General features: G+C 69.7%; 4 non-coding genes across 4 annotated transcripts; all 4 read right to left on the bottom strand.

The window, feature by feature from the left end:
- Window positions 1-1432: 1432 nt before the first annotated feature.
- On the bottom strand, window positions 1433-1551 carry LOC139044029 (5S ribosomal RNA). Its single transcript, XR_011501094.1, has one exon. It is a non-coding gene; the product is annotated as a 5S ribosomal RNA (ribosomal RNA).
- A 4130-nt stretch (window positions 1552-5681) lies between these two features.
- LOC139044033 (5S ribosomal RNA) lies at window positions 5682-5800 on the bottom strand. Its single transcript, XR_011501098.1, has one exon. It is a non-coding gene; the product is annotated as a 5S ribosomal RNA (ribosomal RNA).
- Window positions 5801-9934: 4134 nt separating this feature from the next.
- On the bottom strand, window positions 9935-10053 carry LOC139044032 (5S ribosomal RNA). Its single transcript, XR_011501097.1, has one exon. It is a non-coding gene; the product is annotated as a 5S ribosomal RNA (ribosomal RNA).
- Window positions 10054-14188: 4135 nt separating this feature from the next.
- On the bottom strand, window positions 14189-14307 carry LOC139044031 (5S ribosomal RNA). The gene has a single exon (XR_011501096.1). It is a non-coding gene; the product is annotated as a 5S ribosomal RNA (ribosomal RNA).
- Window positions 14308-18438: the final 4131 nt, after the last annotated feature.

Genomic DNA, 18438 nt, shown 5'->3' with positions numbered 1-18438 from the left:
ATCTGGAGGACTTTTCCCTTCGGGGGTTCAAAGTCCGTTCTCTGAGGCAAGGCTCCCTCTCTGCCTCCCTGTTCCTTCCCATTCGCCTCCCCGGAAGCCAGCTCTCCTCCCGGTTTCCTGGATCCCTTGGCCACGGTCCTCTGTTGCAAACACAGGCAGGTGCAAAGAAGATGCGAAAGGCTGCCCGAGCCACGCGAACGGAAAGCTGAAGCCAGGGAGCCAGGAAGGGCTGGCTGCTGAGGGAGGACGTGTCCTGTCAGGAGGCTTTTCAACTCCTCTGACAGATGCGGCCTGGAGGGGCGGGGCCGGCCGGGGCCCTGGGGTGGTAGGGGTCGGGTGTGAGGGGGTGGGTGGGGAGGCGGGGGGAGGCGGGAAGAGAGGGAGGCCCCCGAGTGAGGGGACACCAAAAGCCTCAGCCATCAAGACTCCTCGTCTTTGCATCCAGCGTTCTCAACTCAAAACGAACGCAAGCTCATCCACCAGGAGCAACGTAGCAGCGTTCCAAGCGAGGCAGGACCGCCCGAAGGCGAAAGCAGAATGGGATCCTAGTCAGGTGGAGCTTGAAACTCAGACCCACCCACCCCCCTACCCCCCCCCACCACCACCACCTCCCCCCCTCCCCCCCACCCCGGGAAGGGGGCTTCTGGAAGGAAAAGCGAGACAAACTGACAGGGACAAACTTAGGTCGGGAAAGGAGTGTTGATTGTGAATGAGCCTCTCAAGGACAAGCAAGCGGGTACCAGGTTTTAGAAGATGACCTGCAGCGGCAGAGACGCCAGCAAAGGCAGAAGCCATCCAGTCTTGGGTGAGGTGCCCGAGACGCTCCTCTCTAACCCAGTCCGCCCTGTCCTTGGAGAAGCGGGCGGTGTCTGGAAAAGCCTGACCAGGTGCCTTTCCTCGGTGGGCGGGGCTGGTCGCTTTGGGACCCGTTTGGGCCTCCCGGCACCGCCGTGGAATCCGTTCCACCTGACAGGACGACTCTACCCGGCGGCTGGGGCGGCGGGGGCGGGGCGCCGAGGGAAGGGCTGGGGTGTCACCGGAGCGGGAGCCGAGCGGGTGGGAAGAGGCCGAGGCCAGAGGGAGCCGGCCGGCGGCGTGTGCGGCGTCGGGGTCCCGGTCCCGGTCCCGGTCCCGGTCCCGGTCCCGGTCCCGCCGGGCTTGGCCCCGATTGGCCCTGGGTTCGGGTGGGGCCGCGAGCTGGAAGGGTTGGGCTGTGGCGGGGAGGGGTTGGGCCCTGCCCATGGGCGGCGCCGGCGGGCCCGCGGTGCGGAGGGGGGCGGGAGGGGAGGGGGAGGGTGGGGGGGGTCGGGCTGGCTGGAGGGGTGGGGGGCGTCCGCGGAGGACGGAGGCCGGAGGCCGCAGGACGGAGGAGGGGCGGCAGGAGCGCGGAGGGAGCCGCGCCCGGCCGGCGGCAAAAGGCGAGGGAGGCAAAAGCCTACAGCACCCGGTATTCCCAGGCGGTCTCCCATCCAAGTACTAACCAGGCCCGACCCTGCTTAGCTTCCGAGATCAGACGAGATCGGGCGCGTTCAGGGTGGTATGGCCGTAGACGCTGGCGCCTGCCGCCGGCGCCCCTAGAAGCCGCGCCGCGTCGCCCGGCCCGCGGCTCGCGCGCGCCCAGGCCTCTGTGACGCGCACCCGCCGCCGGCGCCCCCTGCGCCCGCGCCCGGCCTGCCGCCTTCCTCCCGCTGCTGCCTCCCGCCGCGGCCGCCTCGGGCGCGGCCAGCGGGCCAGCCAAACCCTGCGCTGCCCCGCCCTGCTGCCCTCCCAGGGCGCGGAGGCCTGGAGCAGCCCGGGGTGCGAGGAGGCGGGGCGGGGCGGGCGGCGGTGGAAACGAGGGGTGGTGGGGGCGGCGGTGGGGGCGGGGATGGGGGCGGGGCGCCTGGCTGGGCGCTCTCCCCTCGCGGCCCGGGAACACTCCAGGCCGCCCTGGCCGCTCGGATCCGGCGATGGGTCGCAGGAGATGCGGCTGCTGGGAGGGGGGTGGCGCGGGGCACTTGGCCCGAGGCGTCGGGGCGTCGGGCCGCCGGGGCCCGTGCTCCTCTGAGTCCCCTCCGGCCCGAGGGGCCTCCCAGCGGGAGCCCTGACCTCTGCGGCGCCGGCCGGGCCCCGACTTGCCCAAACCCAGCGGAGCCACCGGCGCGACCAGAGGGCGTCAGCGGAAGCCCGCCGCGCTGCCCCTGAGGGAGCGGGGAGGCGGGGCGGCCACACTTCCCCCCCGCCAGCGCCGCCCAGGAGACCGGCACCCCGCCCCCAACCGCCCCTCGCGGGGACCCTGGACAGCTCCTGCTGGCGCCAGCCCAGAGACCCAGAGACAGAGACAGAGACAGAGACACGGAGAAACAGAGAAACGGCGACACGGAGAGGATCCAAGACACGGACCTAGACAGACACCCACCCTGACCCAGAGAGGCTCTGCCCAAGAGCTCGCTTCCCCCCCAGGAGGGCGGTGGTGCTGGAGCTGGGCCCGGGCCAGGAGGCAGGGGCCCCGGGGCTGGCGATCACCCCTGGGGCCCTAGGCCGCGCAGACAGGCTCTCAGGAGTCCCGGGCTCCCGGCATCGCTGCCCCGCCATCGCCCAGGAACCACAGGCAGGCACCGGAGCTCGCTGGCGCGCTCTGTCTGCGCTTGCGTGTGCGTGTGCTTGTGCGGGTTGTGCGAGTGGGTGTGTAGGCGTGTGTGTGGTGTGTGTGTGTGTGTGCGCGCGCAGCGCGCGCGCGCCTGTGTGTCTGTGTGCCTGTGTGTGTGTGTGCGTCCGGGTTTGTGTGTTCCTTTCTCTCCGCTTCTTCGCTCTGGCTCTTTTCCTCTTTCTGCCGGGCACCCCCGACCTTACTGAGTTGATAGAAGGAGCAGGCAGAAAAGTCAGGGCCCAGAGAACTTGGCACGAGAAAGCAGCTCCATCTACCAGACATGTAGAAGCCCCTCCCCGACGACCGACCGCAGCGTCCCCGTTCTGCTCAAGTGCCGCTGGGGACGTTGCCCGGGATCTCCCGCCCGCTAGGTCACCGACGAAGGCGCCTCCGTCTTCCCAAGAGCGCGCTCGCGCCCAGGACGGAGGGAGGAGCAGCACGGTGTGATGACGGGGAGGAAGAGTCGCGTCCGAAGGCCCGTCGGTGCCTGCCGACGTCCCGGCTCTCCCTGTCTCGAGACCTCTGGGCTTCAGGGTTCTGTGCCGCAAGGCTTTCCCGCCGCACCCCCCGGGACCCAGGGCGCGCTGTGTGCGCTGCCCGTCTCCAGCGTTTGGGCCCTGTGGGCCTTCTTGCGTCCCACTGGAAAGGGGACCCTGGGACGGAGAGAAGATGGGCAGGGGGCGGGCTTCGGCAAAGAGAGCGACGGCCATCCACAGACGTCCGACGAGGCCCTCCGGGGCGCCAAGCTCTCCATTTTCCACGGCACGTGTCCTCGTCAGGTTCTGCCACCTCTGGCCGGCATGCGTAGGCACACCGCTGGTCTTGCGGCCCCAGAGGCGAGGAGGCGAACGCCCCGGAGGCCGAGATTGGCACCCGCGTTCTCGGCTGCTGGGTGGCCAGCACCTAGGAGAGTGTCTGGCCGGAAGCAGCCAGGCGATCGATCCCTGGGTGCTGGATGAGCCTCGGCGGCAAGAAGTAGGCTCGTGGGGAAGGACGGCGGCCGAGGCCCGGGCCCCCACCGAGGCCGCGCTCCGTGCTGAGCGGTCTGCTCCGTATTTCCCGCTTGCGTTCTCACCAGCACTCGCCCCCGCAAGGAGGCACGAACGCCAGGACCCCCTCGCACCAGAGGAGGAAAGCGCAGCTCAGGGAGGGCACGTCACTCGCGGGAGACGGCGCCCCTTGGGTTTCAGCTCAGGACTTCGGTCTCCCGAGCCTGCGTTTCGGGGCAAGGCTCCGGTCCCGCGCTCCGGGAAACTGACAGGGACGCAGTCCCGCTTCTCCCCGCAGAAGGTGCTCCTCGGAGATCAGATCCGGGGACCCGTCAGAACCACCCCGGGCACGAGCTGGCAGGGAGCGACGCGCACCGCCCCCCCCCCCCCCCCAGCCCGCAGCCCGCAGCCCGCAGCCCGAGGAAGCGAGGAGCAGGCGATAGAGGCGCTGGGTTGGCAGGAGGGGAAACGGGGCCGGCAGGAGAAGCGAACCGCGAAGAGACTCCCTCCCAGGACGACGATGGCTGAACGGGGAGAGGAGGGAGCTTTGGGTCCTCTCTCGTCCTGCTTTGACCGGGATGTCCCCATTTTTCCACAGCGAGCGAGTATGGCTCTTGGATTCGGTGGGGAAGACGTGATTTATCTGGAGGACTTTTCCCTTCGGGGGTTCAAAGTCCGTTCTCTGAGGCAAGGCTCCCTCTCTGCCTCCCTGTCCTTCCCATTCGCCTCCCCGGAAGCCAGCTCTCCTCCCGGTTTCCTGGATCCCTTGGCCACGGTCCTCTGTTGCAAACACAGGCAGGTGCAAAGAAGATGCGAAAGGCTGCCCGAGCCACGCGAACGGAAAGCTGAAGCCAGGGAGCCAGGAAGGGCTGGCTGCTGAGGGAGGACGTGTCCTGTCAGGAGGCTTTTCAACTCCCTCTGACAGATGCGGCCTGGAGGGGCGGGGCCCGGCCGGGGCCCTGGGGTGGTAGGGGTCGGGTGTGAGGGGGTGGGTGGGGAGGCGGGGGGAGGCGGGAAGAGAGGGAGGCCCCCGAGTGAGGGGACACCAAAAGCCTCAGCCATCAAGACTCCTCGTCTTTGCATCCAGCGTTCTCAAACTCAAAACGAACGCAAGCTCATCCACCAGGAGCAACGTAGCAGCGTTTCCAAGCGAGGCAGGACCGCCCGAAGGCGAAAGCAGAATGGGATCCTAGTCAGGTGGAGCTTGAAACTCAGACCCACCCACCCCCCTACCCCCCCCCACCACCACCACCTCCCCCCCTCCCCCCCACCCCGGGAAGGGGGCTTCTGGAAGGAAAAGCGAGACAAACTGACAGGGACAAACTTAGGTCGGGAAAGGAGTGTTGATTGTGAATGAGCCTCTCAAGGACAAGCAAGCGGGTACCAGGTTTTAGAAGATGACCTGCAGCGGCAGAGACGCCAGCAAAGGCAGAAGCCATCCCGTCTTGGGTGAGGTGCCCGAGACGCTCCTCTCTAACCCAGTCCGCCCTGTCCTTGGAGAAGCGGGCGGTGTCTGGAAAAGCCTGACCAGGTGCCTTTCCTCGGTGGGCGGGGCTGGTCGCTTTGGGACCCGTTTGGGCCTCCCGGCACCGCCGTGGAATCCGTTCCACCTGACAGGACGACTCTACCCGGCGGCTGGGGCGGCGGGGGCGGGGCGCCGAGGGAAGGGCTGGGGTGTCACCGGAGCGGGAGCCGAGCGGGTGGGAAGAGGCCGAGGCCAGAGGGAGCCGGCCGGCGGCGTGTGCGGCGTCGGGGTCCCGGTCCCGGTCCCGGTCCCGGTCCCGCCGGGCTGGCCCCGATTGGCCCTGGGTTCGGGTGGGGCCGCGAGCTGGAAGGGTTGGGCTGTGGCGGGGAGGGGTTGGGCCCTGCCCATGGGCGGCGCCGGCGGGCCCGCGGTGCGGAGGGGGGCGGGAGGGGAGGGGGAGGGTGGGGGGGGTCGGGCTGGCTGGAGGGGTGGGGGGCGTCCGCGGAGGACGGAGGCCGGAGGCCGCAGGACGGAGGAGGGGCGGCAGGAGCGCGGAGGGAGCCGCGCCCGGCCGGCGGCAAAAGGCGAGGGAGGCAAAAGCCTACAGCACCCGGTATTCCCAGGCGGTCTCCCATCCAAGTACTAACCAGGCCCGACCCTGCTTAGCTTCCGAGATCAGACGAGATCGGGCGCGTTCAGGGTGGTATGGCCGTAGACGCTGGCGCCTGCCGCCGGCGCCCCTAAGAAGCCGCGCCGCGTCGCCCGGCCCGCGGCTCGCGCGCGCCCAGGCCTCTGTGACGCGCACCCGCCGCCGGCGCCCCCTGCGCCCGCGCCCGGCCTGCCGCCTTCCTCCCGCTGCTGCCTCCCGCCGCGGCCGCCTCGGGCGCGGCCAGCGGGCCAGCCAAACCCTGCGCTGCCCCGCCCTGCTGCCCTCCCAGGGCGCGGAGGCCTGGAGCAGCCCGGGGTGCGAGGAGGCGGGGCGGGGCGGGCGGCGGTGGGAAACGAGGGGTGGTGGGGGCGGCGGTGGGGGCGGGGATGGGGGCGGGGCGCCTGGCTGGGCGCTCTCCCCTCGCGGCCCGGGAACACTCCAGGCCGCCCTGGCCGCTCGGATCCGGCGATGGGTCGCAGGAGATGCGGCTGCTGGGAGGGGGGTGGCGCGGGGCACTTGGCCCGAGGCGTCGGGGCGTCGGGCCGCCGGGCCCGTGCTCCTCTGAGTCCCCTCCGGCCCGAGGGGCCTCCCAGCGGGAGCCCTGACCTCTGCGGCGCCGGCCGGGCCCCGACTTGCCCAAACCCAGGCGGAGCCACCGGCGCGACCAGAGGGCGTCAGCGGAAGCCCGCCGCGCTGCCCCTGAGGGAGCGGGGAGGCGGGGCGGCCACACTTCCCCCCCGCCAGCGCCGCCCAGGAGACCGGCACCCCGCCCCCAACCCGCCCCTCGCGGGGACCCTGGACAGCTCCTGCTGGCGCCAGCCCAGAGACCCAGAGACAGAGACAGAGACAGAGACACGGAGAAACAGAGAAACGGCGACACGGAGAGGATCCAAGACACGGACCTAGACAGACACCCACCCTGACCCAGAGAGGCTCTGCCCAAGAGCTCGCTTCCCCCCCAGGAGGGCGGTGGTGCTGGAGCTGGGCCCGGGCCAGGAGGCAGGGGCCCCGGGGCTGGCGATCACCCCTGGGGCCCTAGGCCGCGCAGACAGGCTCTCAGGAGTCCCGGGCTCCCGGCATCGCTGCCCCGCCATCGCCCAGGAACCACAGGCAGGCACCGGAGCTCGCTGGCGCGCTCTGTCTGCGCTTGCGTGTGCGTGTGCTTGTGCGGGTTGTGCGAGTGGGTGTGTAGGCGTGTGTGTGTGTGTGTGTGTGTGTGTGCGCGCGCGCGCGCGCGCGCCTGTGTGTCTGTGTGCCTGTGTGTGTGTGTGCGTCCGGGTTTGTGTGTTCCTTTCTCTCCGCTTCTTCGCTCTGGCTCTTTTCCTCTTTCTGCCGGGCACCCCCGACCTTACTGAGTTGATAGAAGGAGCAGGCAGAAAAGTCAGGGCCCAGAGAACTTGGCACGAGAAAGCAGCTCCATCTACCAGACATGTAGAAGCCCCTCCCCGACGACCGACCGCAGCGTCCCCGTTCTGCTCAAGTGCCGCTGGGGACGTTGCCCGGGATCTCCCGCCCGCTAGGTCACCGACGAAGGCGCCTCCGTCTTCCCAAGAGCGCGCTCGCGCCCAGGACGGAGGGAGGAGCAGCACGGTGTGATGACGGGGAGGAAGAGTCGCGTCCGAAGGCCCGTCGGTGCCTGCCGACGTCCCGGCTCTCCCTGTCTCGAGACCTCTGGGCTTCAGGGTTCTGTGCCGCAAGGCTTTCCCGCCGCACCCCCCGGGACCCAGGGCGCGCTGTGTGCGCTGCCCGTCTCCAGCGTTTGGGCCCTGTGGGCCTTCTTGCGTCCCACTGGAAAGGGGACCCTGGGACGGAGAGAAGATGGGCAGGGGGCGGGCTTCGGCAAAGAGAGCGACGGCCATCCACAGACGTCCGACGAGGCCCTCCGGGGCGCCAAGCTCTCCATTTTCCACGGCACGTGTCCTCGTCAGGTTCTGCCACCTCTGGCCGGCATGCGTAGGCACACCGCTGGTCTTGCGGCCCCAGAGGCGAGGAGGCGAACGCCCCGGAGGCCGAGATTGGCACCCGCGTTCTCGGCTGCTGGGTGGCCAGCACCTAGGAGAGTGTCTGGCCGGAAGCAGCCAGGCGATCGATCCCTGGGTGCTGGATGAGCCTCGGCGGCAAGAAGTAGGCTCGTGGGGAAGGACGGCGGCCGAGGCCCGGGCCCCCACCGAGGCCGCGCTCCGTGCTGAGCGGTCTGCTCCGTATTTCCCGCTTGCGTTCTCACCAGCACTCGCCCCCGCAAGGAGGCACGAACGCCAGGACCCCCTCGCACCAGAGGAGGAAAGCGCAGCTCAGGGAGGGCACGTCACTCGCGGGAGACGGCGCCCCTTGGGTTTCAGCTCAGGACTTCGGTCTCCCGAGCCTGCGTTTCGGGGCAAGGCTCCGGTCCCGCGCTCCGGGAAACTGACAGGGACGCAGTCCCGCTTCTCCCCGCAGAAGGTGCTCCTCGGAGATCAGATCCGGGGACCCGTCAGAACCACCCCGGGCACGAGCTGGCAGGGAGCGACGCGCACCGCACCCCCCCCCTCCCCCATCCCGCAGCCCGCAGCCCGCAGCCCGAGGAAGCGAGGAGCAGGCGATAGAGGCGCTGGGTTGGCAGGAGGGGAAACGGGGCCGGCAGGAGAAGCGAACCGCGAAGAGACTCCCTCCCAGGACGACGATGGCTGAACGGGGAGAGGAGGGAGCTTTGGGTCCTCTCTCGTCCTGCTTTGACCGGGATGTCCCCATTTTTCCACAGCGAGCGAGTATGGCTCTTGGATTCGGTGGGGAAGACGTGATTTATCTGGAGGACTTTTCCCTTCGGGGGTTCAAAGTCCGTTCTCTGAGGCAAGGCTCCCTCTCTGCCTCCCTGTCCTTCCCATTCGCCTCCCCGGAAGCCAGCTCTCCTCCCGGTTTCCTGGATCCCTTGGCCACGGTCCTCTGTTGCAAACACAGGCAGGTGCAAAGAAGATGCGAAAGGCTGCCCGAGCCACGCGAACGGAAAGCTGAAGCCAGGGAGCCAGGAAGGGCTGGCTGCTGAGGGAGGACGTGTCCTGTCAGGAGGCTTTTCAACTCCCTCTGACAGATGCGGCCTGGAGGGGCGGGGCCCGGCCGGGGCCCTGGGGTGGTAGGGGTCGGGTGTGAGGGGGTGGGTGGGGAGGCGGGGGGAGGCGGGAAGAGAGGGAGGCCCCCGAGTGAGGGGACACCAAAAGCCTCAGCCATCAAGACTCCTCGTCTTTGCATCCAGCGTTCTCAAACTCAAAACGAACGCAAGCTCATCCACCAGGAGCAACGTAGCAGCGTTTCCAAGCGAGGCAGGACCGCCCGAAGGCGAAAGCAGAATGGGATCCTAGTCAGGTGGAGCTTGAAACTCAGACCCACCCACCCCCCTACCCCCCCCCACCACCACCACCTCCCCCCCTCCCCCCCACCCCGGGAAGGGGGCTTCTGGAAGGAAAAGCGAGACAAACTGACAGGGACAAACTTAGGTCGGGAAAGGAGTGTTGATTGTGAATGAGCCTCTCAAGGACAAGCAAGCGGGTACCAGGTTTTAGAAGATGACCTGCAGCGGCAGAGACGCCAGCAAAGGCAGAAGCCATCCCGTCTTGGGTGAGGTGCCCGAGACGCTCCTCTCTAACCCAGTCCGCCCTGTCCTTGGAGAAGCGGGCGGTGTCTGGAAAAGCCTGACCAGGTGCCTTTCCTCGGTGGGCGGGGCTGGTCGCTTTGGGACCCGTTTGGGCCTCCCGGCACCGCCGTGGAATCCGTTCCACCTGACAGGACGACTCTACCCGGCGGCTGGGGCGGCGGGGGCGGGGCGCCGAGGGAAGGGCTGGGGTGTCACCGGAGCGGGAGCCGAGCGGGTGGGAAGAGGCCGAGGCCAGAGGGAGCCGGCCGGCGGCGTGTGCGGCGTCGGGGTCCCGGTCCCGGTCCCGGTCCCGGTCCCGCCGGGCTGGCCCCGATTGGCCCTGGGTTCGGGTGGGGCCGCGAGCTGGAAGGGTTGGGCTGTGGCGGGGAGGGGTTGGGCCCTGCCCATGGGCGGCGCCGGCGGGCCCGCGGTGCGGAGGGGGGCGGGAGGGGAGGGGGAGGGTGGGGGGGGTCGGGCTGGCTGGAGGGGTGGGGGGCGTCCGCGGAGGACGGAGGCCGGAGGCCGCAGGACGGAGGAGGGGCGGCAGGAGCGCGGAGGGAGCCGCGCCCGGCCGGCGGCAAAAGGCGAGGGAGGCAAAAGCCTACAGCACCCGGTATTCCCAGGCGGTCTCCCATCCAAGTACTAACCAGGCCCGACCCTGCTTAGCTTCCGAGATCAGACGAGATCGGGCGCGTTCAGGGTGGTATGGCCGTAGACGCTGGCGCCTGCCGCCGGCGCCCCTAAGAAGCCGCGCCGCGTCGCCCGGCCCGCGGCTCGCGCGCGCCCAGGCCTCTGTGACGCGCACCCGCCGCCGGCGCCCCCTGCGCCCGCGCCCGGCCTGCCGCCTTCCTCCCGCTGCTGCCTCCCGCCGCGGCCGCCTCGGGCGCGGCCAGCGGGCCAGCCAAACCCTGCGCTGCCCCGCCCTGCTGCCCTCCCAGGGCGCGGAGGCCTGGAGCAGCCCGGGGTGCGAGGAGGCGGGGCGGGGCGGGCGGCGGTGGGAAACGAGGGGTGGTGGGGGCGGCGGTGGGGGCGGGGATGGGGGCGGGGCGCCTGGCTGGGCGCTCTCCCCTCGCGGCCCGGGAACACTCCAGGCCGCCCTGGCCGCTCGGATCCGGCGATGGGTCGCAGGAGATGCGGCTGCTGGGAGGGGGGTGGCGCGGGGCACTTGGCCCGAGGCGTCGGGGCGTCGGGCCGCCGGGCCCGTGCTCCTCTGAGTCCCCTCCGGCCCGAGGGGCCTCCCAGCGGGAGCCCTGACCTCTGCGGCGCCGGCCGGGCCCCGACTTGCCCAAACCCAGGCGGAGCCACCGGCGCGACCAGAGGGCGTCAGCGGAAGCCCGCCGCGCTGCCCCTGAGGGAGCGGGGAGGCGGGGCGGCCACACTTCCCCCCCGCCAGCGCCGCCCAGGAGACCGGCACCCCGCCCCCAACCCGCCCCTCGCGGGGACCCTGGACAGCTCCTGCTGGCGCCAGCCCAGAGACCCAGAGACAGAGACAGAGACAGAGACACGGAGAAACAGAGAAACGGCGACACGGAGAGGATCCAAGACACGGACCTAGACAGACACCCACCCTGACCCAGAGAGGCTCTGCCCAAGAGCTCGCTTCCCCCCCAGGAGGGCGGTGGTGCTGGAGCTGGGCCCGGGCCAGGAGGCAGGGGCCCCGGGGCTGGCGATCACCCCTGGGGCCCTAGGCCGCGCAGACAGGCTCTCAGGAGTCCCGGGCTCCCGGCATCGCTGCCCCGCCATCGCCCAGGAACCACAGGCAGGCACCGGAGCTCGCTGGCGCGCTCTGTCTGCGCTTGCGTGTGCGTGTGCTTGTGCGGGTTGTGCGAGTGGGTGTGTAGGCGTGTGTGTGTGTGTGTGTGTGTGTGTGTGCGCGCGCGCGCGCGCGCCTGTGTGTCTGTGTGCCTGTGTGTGTGTGTGCGTCCGGGTTTGTGTGTTCCTTTCTCTCCGCTTCTTCGCTCTGGCTCTTTTCCTCTTTCTGCCGGGCACCCCCGACCTTACTGAGTTGATAGAAGGAGCAGGCAGAAAAGTCAGGGCCCAGAGAACTTGGCACGAGAAAGCAGCTCCATCTACCAGACATGTAGAAGCCCCTCCCCGACGACCGACCGCAGCGTCCCCGTTCTGCTCAAGTGCCGCTGGGGACGTTGCCCGGGATCTCCCGCCCGCTAGGTCACCGACGAAGGCGCCTCCGTCTTCCCAAGAGCGCGCTCGCGCCCAGGACGGAGGGAGGAGCAGCACGGTGTGATGACGGGGAGGAAGAGTCGCGTCCGAAGGCCCGTCGGTGCCTGCCGACGTCCCGGCTCTCCCTGTCTCGAGACCTCTGGGCTTCAGGGTTCTGTGCCGCAAGGCTTTCCCGCCGCACCCCCCGGGACCCAGGGCGCGCTGTGTGCGCTGCCCGTCTCCAGCGTTTGGGCCCTGTGGGCCTTCTTGCGTCCCACTGGAAAGGGGACCCTGGGACGGAGAGAAGATGGGCAGGGGGCGGGCTTCGGCAAAGAGAGCGACGGCCATCCACAGACGTCCGACGAGGCCCTCCGGGGCGCCAAGCTCTCCATTTTCCACGGCACGTGTCCTCGTCAGGTTCTGCCACCTCTGGCCGGCATGCGTAGGCACACCGCTGGTCTTGCGGCCCCAGAGGCGAGGAGGCGAACGCCCCGGAGGCCGAGATTGGCACCCGCGTTCTCGGCTGCTGGGTGGCCAGCACCTAGGAGAGTGTCTGGCCGGAAGCAGCCAGGCGATCGATCCCTGGGTGCTGGATGAGCCTCGGCGGCAAGAAGTAGGCTCGTGGGGAAGGACGGCGGCCGAGGCCCGGGCCCCCACCGAGGCCGCGCTCCGTGCTGAGCGGTCTGCTCCGTATTTCCCGCTTGCGTTCTCACCAGCACTCGCCCCCGCAAGGAGGCACGAACGCCAGGACCCCCTCGCACCAGAGGAGGAAAGCGCAGCTCAGGGAGGGCACGTCACTCGCGGGAGACGGCGCCCCTTGGGTTTCAGCTCAGGACTTCGGTCTCCCGAGCCTGCGTTTCGGGGCAAGGCTCCGGTCCCGCGCTCCGGGAAACTGACAGGGACGCAGTCCCGCTTCTCCCCGCAGAAGGTGCTCCTCGGAGATCAGATCCGGGGACCCGTCAGAACCACCCCGGGCACGAGCTGGCAGGGAGCGACGCGCACCGCACCCCCCCCCTCCCCCATCCCGCAGCCCGCAGCCCGCAGCCCGAGGAAGCGAGGAGCAGGCGATAGAGGCGCTGGGTTGGCAGGAGGGGAAACGGGGCCGGCAGGAGAAGCGAACCGCGAAGAGACTCCCTCCCAGGACGACGATGGCTGAACGGGGAGAGGAGGGAGCTTTGGGTCCTCTCTCGTCCTGCTTTGACCGGGATGTCCCCATTTTTCCACAGCGAGCGAGTATGGCTCTTGGATTCGGTGGGGAAGACGTGATTTATCTGGAGGACTTTTCCCTTCGGGGGTTCAAAGTCCGTTCTCTGAGGCAAGGCTCCCTCTCTGCCTCCCTGTCCTTCCCATTCGCCTCCCCGGAAGCCAGCTCTCCTCCCGGTTTCCTGGATCCCTTGGCCACGGTCCTCTGTTGCAAACACAGGCAGGTGCAAAGAAGATGCGAAAGGCTGCCCGAGCCACGCGAACGGAAAGCTGAAGCCAGGGAGCCAGGAAGGGCTGGCTGCTGAGGGAGGACGTGTCCTGTCAGGAGGCTTTTCAACTCCCTCTGACAGATGCGGCCTGGAGGGGCGGGGCCCGGCCGGGGCCCTGGGGTGGTAGGGGTCGGGTGTGAGGGGGTGGGTGGGGAGGCGGGGGGAGGCGGGAAGAGAGGGAGGCCCCCGAGTGAGGGGACACCAAAAGCCTCAGCCATCAAGACTCCTCGTCTTTGCATCCAGCGTTCTCAAACTCAAAACGAACGCAAGCTCATCCACCAGGAGCAACGTAGCAGCGTTTCCAAGCGAGGCAGGACCGCCCGAAGGCGAAAGCAGAATGGGATCCTAGTCAGGTGGAGCTTGAAACTCAGACCCACCCACCCCCCTACCCCCCCCCCACCACCACCACCTCCCCCCCTCCCCCCCACCCCGGGAAGGGGGCTTCTGGAAGGAAAAGCGAGACAAACTGACAGGGACAAACTTAGGTCGGGAAAGGAGTGTTGATTGTGAATGAGCCTCTCAAGGACAAGCAAGCGGGTACCAGGTTTTAGAAGATGACCTGCAGCGGCAGAGACGCCAGCAAAGGCAGAAGCCATCCCGTCTTGGGTGAGGTGCCCGAGACGCTCCTCTCTAACCCAGTCCGCCCTGTCCTTGGAGAAGCGGGCGGTGTCTGGAAAAGCCTGACCAGGTGCCTTTCCTCGGTGGGCGGGGCTGGTCGCTTTGGGACCCGTTTGGGCCTCCCGGCACCGCCGTGGAATCCGTTCCACCTGACAGGACGACTCTACCCGGCGGCTGGGGCGGCGGGGGCGGGGCGCCGAGGGAAGGGCTGGGGTGTCACCGGAGCGGGAGCCGAGCGGGTGGGAAGAGGCCGAGGCCAGAGGGAGCCGGCCGGCGGCGTGTGCGGCGTCGGGGTCCCGGTCCCGGTCCCGGTCCCGGTCCCGCCGGGCTGGCCCCGATTGGCCCTGGGTTCGGGTGGGGCCGCGAGCTGGAAGGGTTGGGCTGTGGCGGGGAGGGGTTGGGCCCTGCCCATGGGCGGCGCCGGCGGGCCCGCGGTGCGGAGGGGGGCGGGAGGGGAGGGGGAGGGTGGGGGGGGTCGGGCTGGCTGGAGGGGTGGGGGGCGTCCGCGGAGGACGGAGGCCGGAGGCCGCAGGACGGAGGAGGGGCGGCAGGAGCGCGGAGGGAGCCGCGCCCGGCCGGCGGCAAAAGGCGAGGGAGGCAAAAGCCTACAGCACCCGGTATTCCCAGGCGGTCTCCCATCCAAGTACTAACCAGGCCCGACCCTGCTTAGCTTCCGAGATCAGACGAGATCGGGCGCGTTCAGGGTGGTATGGCCGTAGACGCTGGCGCCTGCCGCCGGCGCCCCTAAGAAGCCGCGCCGCGTCGCCCGGCCCGCGGCTCGCGCGCGCCCAGGCCTCTGTGACGCGCACCCGCCGCCGGCGCCCCCTGCGCCCGCGCCCGGCCTGCCGCCTTCCTCCCGCTGCTGCCTCCCGCCGCGGCCGCCTCGGGCGCGGCCAGCGGGCCAGCCAAACCCTGCGCTGCCCCGCCCTGCTGCCCTCCCAGGGCGCGGAGGCCTGGAGCAGCCCGGGGTGCGAGGAGGCGGGGCGGGGCGGGCGGCGGTGGGAAACGAGGGGTGGTGGGGGCGGCGGTGGGGGCGGGGATGGGGGCGGGGCGCCTGGCTGGGCGCTCTCCCCTCGCGGCCCGGGAACACTCCAGGCCGCCCTGGCCGCTCGGATCCGGCGATGGGTCGCAGGAGATGCGGCTGCTGGGAGGGGGGTGGCGCGGGGCACTTGGCCCGAGGCGTCGGGGCGTCGGGCCGCCGGGCCCGTGCTCCTCTGAGTCCCCTCCGGCCCGAGGGGCCTCCCAGCGGGAGCCCTGACCTCTGCGGCGCCGGCCGGGCCCCGACTTGCCCAAACCCAGGCGGAGCCACCGGCGCGACCAGAGGGCGTCAGCGGAAGCCCGCCGCGCTGCCCCTGAGGGAGCGGGGAGGCGGGGCGGCCACACTTCCCCCCCGCCAGCGCCGCCCAGGAGACCGGCACCCCGCCCCCAACCCGCCCCTCGCGGGGACCCTGGACAGCTCCTGCTGGCGCCAGCCCAGAGACCCAGAGACAGAGACAGAGACAGAGACACGGAGAAACAGAGAAACGGCGACACGGAGAGGATCCAAGACACGGACCTAGACAGACACCCACCCTGACCCAGAGAGGCTCTGCCCAAGAGCTCGCTTCCCCCCCAGGAGGGCGGTGGTGCTGGAGCTGGGCCCGGGCCAGGAGGCAGGGGCCCCGGGGCTGGCGATCACCCCTGGGGCCCTAGGCCGCGCAGACAGGCTCTCAGGAGTCCCGGGCTCCCGGCATCGCTGCCCCGCCATCGCCCAGGAACCACAGGCAGGCACCGGAGCTCGCTGGCGCGCTCTGTCTGCGCTTGCGTGTGCGTGTGCTTGTGCGGGTTGTGCGAGTGGGTGTGTAGGCGTGTGTGTGTGTGTGTGTGTGTGTGTGCGCGCGCGCGCGCGCGCCTGTGTGTCTGTGTGCCTGTGTGTGTGTGTGCGTCCGGGTTTGTGTGTTCCTTTCTCTCCGCTTCTTCGCTCTGGCTCTTTTCCTCTTTCTGCCGGGCACCCCCGACCTTACTGAGTTGATAGAAGGAGCAGGCAGAAAAGTCAGGGCCCAGAGAACTTGGCACGAGAAAGCAGCTCCATCTACCAGACATGTAGAAGCCCCTCCCCGACGACCGACCGCAGCGTCCCCGTTCTGCTCAAGTGCCGCTGGGGACGTTGCCCGGGATCTCCCGCCCGCTAGGTCACCGACGAAGGCGCCTCCGTCTTCCCAAGAGCGCGCTCGCGCCCAGGACGGAGGGAGGAGCAGCACGGTGTGATGACGGGGAGGAAGAGTCGCGTCCGAAGGCCCGTCGGTGCCTGCCGACGTCCCGGCTCTCCCTGTCTCGAGACCTCTGGGCTTCAGGGTTCTGTGCCGCAAGGCTTTCCCGCCGCACCCCCCGGGACCCAGGGCGCGCTGTGTGCGCTGCCCGTCTCCAGCGTTTGGGCCCTGTGGGCCTTCTTGCGTCCCACTGGAAAGGGGACCCTGGGACGGAGAGAAGATGGGCAGGGGGCGGGCTTCGGCAAAGAGAGCGACGGCCATCCACAGACGTCCGACGAGGCCCTCCGGGGCGCCAAGCTCTCCATTTTCCACGGCACGTGTCCTCGTCAGGTTCTGCCACCTCTGGCCGGCATGCGTAGGCACACCGCTGGTCTTGCGGCCCCAGAGGCGAGGAGGCGAACGCCCCGGAGGCCGAGATTGGCACCCGCGTTCTCGGCTGCTGGGTGGCCAGCACCTAGGAGAGTGTCTGGCCGGAAGCAGCCAGGCGATCGATCCCTGGGTGCTGGATGAGCCTCGGCGGCAAGAAGTAGGCTCGTGGGGAAGGACGGCGGCCGAGGCCCGGGCCCCCACCGAGGCCGCGCTCCGTGCTGAGCGGTCTGCTCCGTATTTCCCGCTTGCGTTCTCACCAGCACTCGCCCCCGCAAGGAGGCACGAACGCCAGGACCCCCTCGCACCAGAGGAGGAAAGCGCAGCTCAGGGAGGGCACGTCACTCGCGGGAGACGGCGCCCCTTGGGTTTCAGCTCAGGACTTCGGTCTCCCGAGCCTGCGTTTCGGGGCAAGGCTCCGGTCCCGCGCTCCGGGAAACTGACAGGGACGCAGTCCCGCTTCTCCCCGCAGAAGGTGCTCCTCGGAGATCAGATCCGGGGACCCGTCAGAACCACCCCGGGCACGAGCTGGCAGGGAGCGACGCGCACCGCACCCCCCCCTCCCCCATCCCGCAGCCCGCAGCCCGCAGCCCGAGGAAGCGAGGAGCAGGCGATAGAGGCGCTGGGTTGGCAGGAGGGGAAACGGGGCCGGCAGGAGAAGCGAACCGCGAAGAGACTCCCTCCCAGGACGACGATGGCTGAACGGGGAGAGGAGGGAGCTTTGGGTCCTCTCTCGTCCTGCTTTGACCGGGATGTCCCCATTTTTCCACAGCGAGCGAGTATGGCTCTTGGATTCGGTGGGGAAGACGTGATTTATCTGGAGGACTTTTCCCTTCGGGGGTTCAAAGTCCGTTCTCTGAGGCAAGGCTCCCTCTCTGCCTCCCTGTCCTTCCCATTCGCCTCCCCGGAAGCCAGCTCTCCTCCCGGTTTCCTGGATCCCTTGGCCACGGTCCTCTGTTGCAAACACAGGCAGGTGCAAAGAAGATGCGAAAGGCTGCCCGAGCCACGCGAACGGAAAGCTGAAGCCAGGGAGCCAGGAAGGGCTGGCTGCTGAGGGAGGACGTGTCCTGTCAGGAGGCTTTTCAACTCCCTCTGACAGATGCGGCCTGGAGGGGCGGGGCCCGGCCGGGGCCCTGGGGTGGTAGGGGTCGGGTGTGAGGGGGTGGGTGGGGAGGCGGGGGGAGGCGGGAAGAGAGGGAGGCCCCCGAGTGAGGGGACACCAAAAGCCTCAGCCATCAAGACTCCTCGTCTTTGCATCCAGCGTTCTCAAACTCAAAACGAACGCAAGCTCATCCACCAGGAGCAACGTAGCAGCGTTTCCAAGCGAGGCAGGACCGCCCGAAGGCGAAAGCAGAATGGGATCCTAGTCAGGTGGAGCTTGAAACTCAGACCCACCCACCCCCCTACCCCCCCCCACCACCACCACCTCCCCCCCTCCCCCCCACCCCGGGAAGGGGGCTTCTGGAAGGAAAAGCGAGACAAACTGACAGGGACAAACTTAGGTCGGGAAAGGAGTGTTGATTGTGAATGAGCCTCTCAAGGACAAGCAAGCGGGTACCAGGTTTTAGAAGATGACCTGCAGCGGCAGAGACGCCAGCAAAGGCAGAAGCCATCCCGTCTTGGGTGAGGTGCCCGAGACGCTCCTCTCTAACCCAGTCCGCCCTGTCCTTGGAGAAGCGGGCGGTGTCTGGAAAAGCCTGACCAGGTGCCTTTCCTCGGTGGGCGGGGCTGGTCGCTTTGGGACCCGTTTGGGCCTCCCGGCACCGCCGTGGAATCCGTTCCACCTGACAGGACGACTCTACCCGGCGGCTGGGGCGGCGGGGGCGGGGCGCCGAGGGAAGGGCTGGGGTGTCACCGGAGCGGGAGCCGAGCGGGTGGGAAGAGGCCGAGGCCAGAGGGAGCCGGCCGGCGGCGTGTGCGGCGTCGGGGTCCCGGTCCCGGTCCCGGTCCCGGTCCCGCCGGGCTGGCCCCGATTGGCCCTGGGTTCGGGTGGGGCCGCGAGCTGGAAGGGTTGGGCTGTGGCGGGGAGGGGTTGGGCCCTGCCCATGGGCGGCGCCGGCGGGCCCGCGGTGCGGAGGGGGGCGGGAGGGGAGGGGGAGGGTGGGGGGGGTCGGGCTGGCTGGAGGGGTGGGGGGCGTCCGCGGAGGACGGAGGCCGGAGGCCGCAGGACGGAGGAGGGGCGGCAGGAGCGCGGAGGGAGCCGCGCCCGGCCGGCGGCAAAAGGCGAGGGAGGCAAA

Source organism: Equus asinus, unplaced genomic scaffold (assembly GCF_041296235.1).
Source record: "Equus asinus isolate D_3611 breed Donkey unplaced genomic scaffold, EquAss-T2T_v2 contig_53, whole genome shotgun sequence".
Taxonomy (NCBI): Eukaryota; Metazoa; Chordata; class Mammalia; order Perissodactyla; family Equidae; genus Equus; species Equus asinus.
Note: the sequence above shows the minus strand (reverse complement) of the source record. Positions and strands in the feature narration are given on the sequence as shown.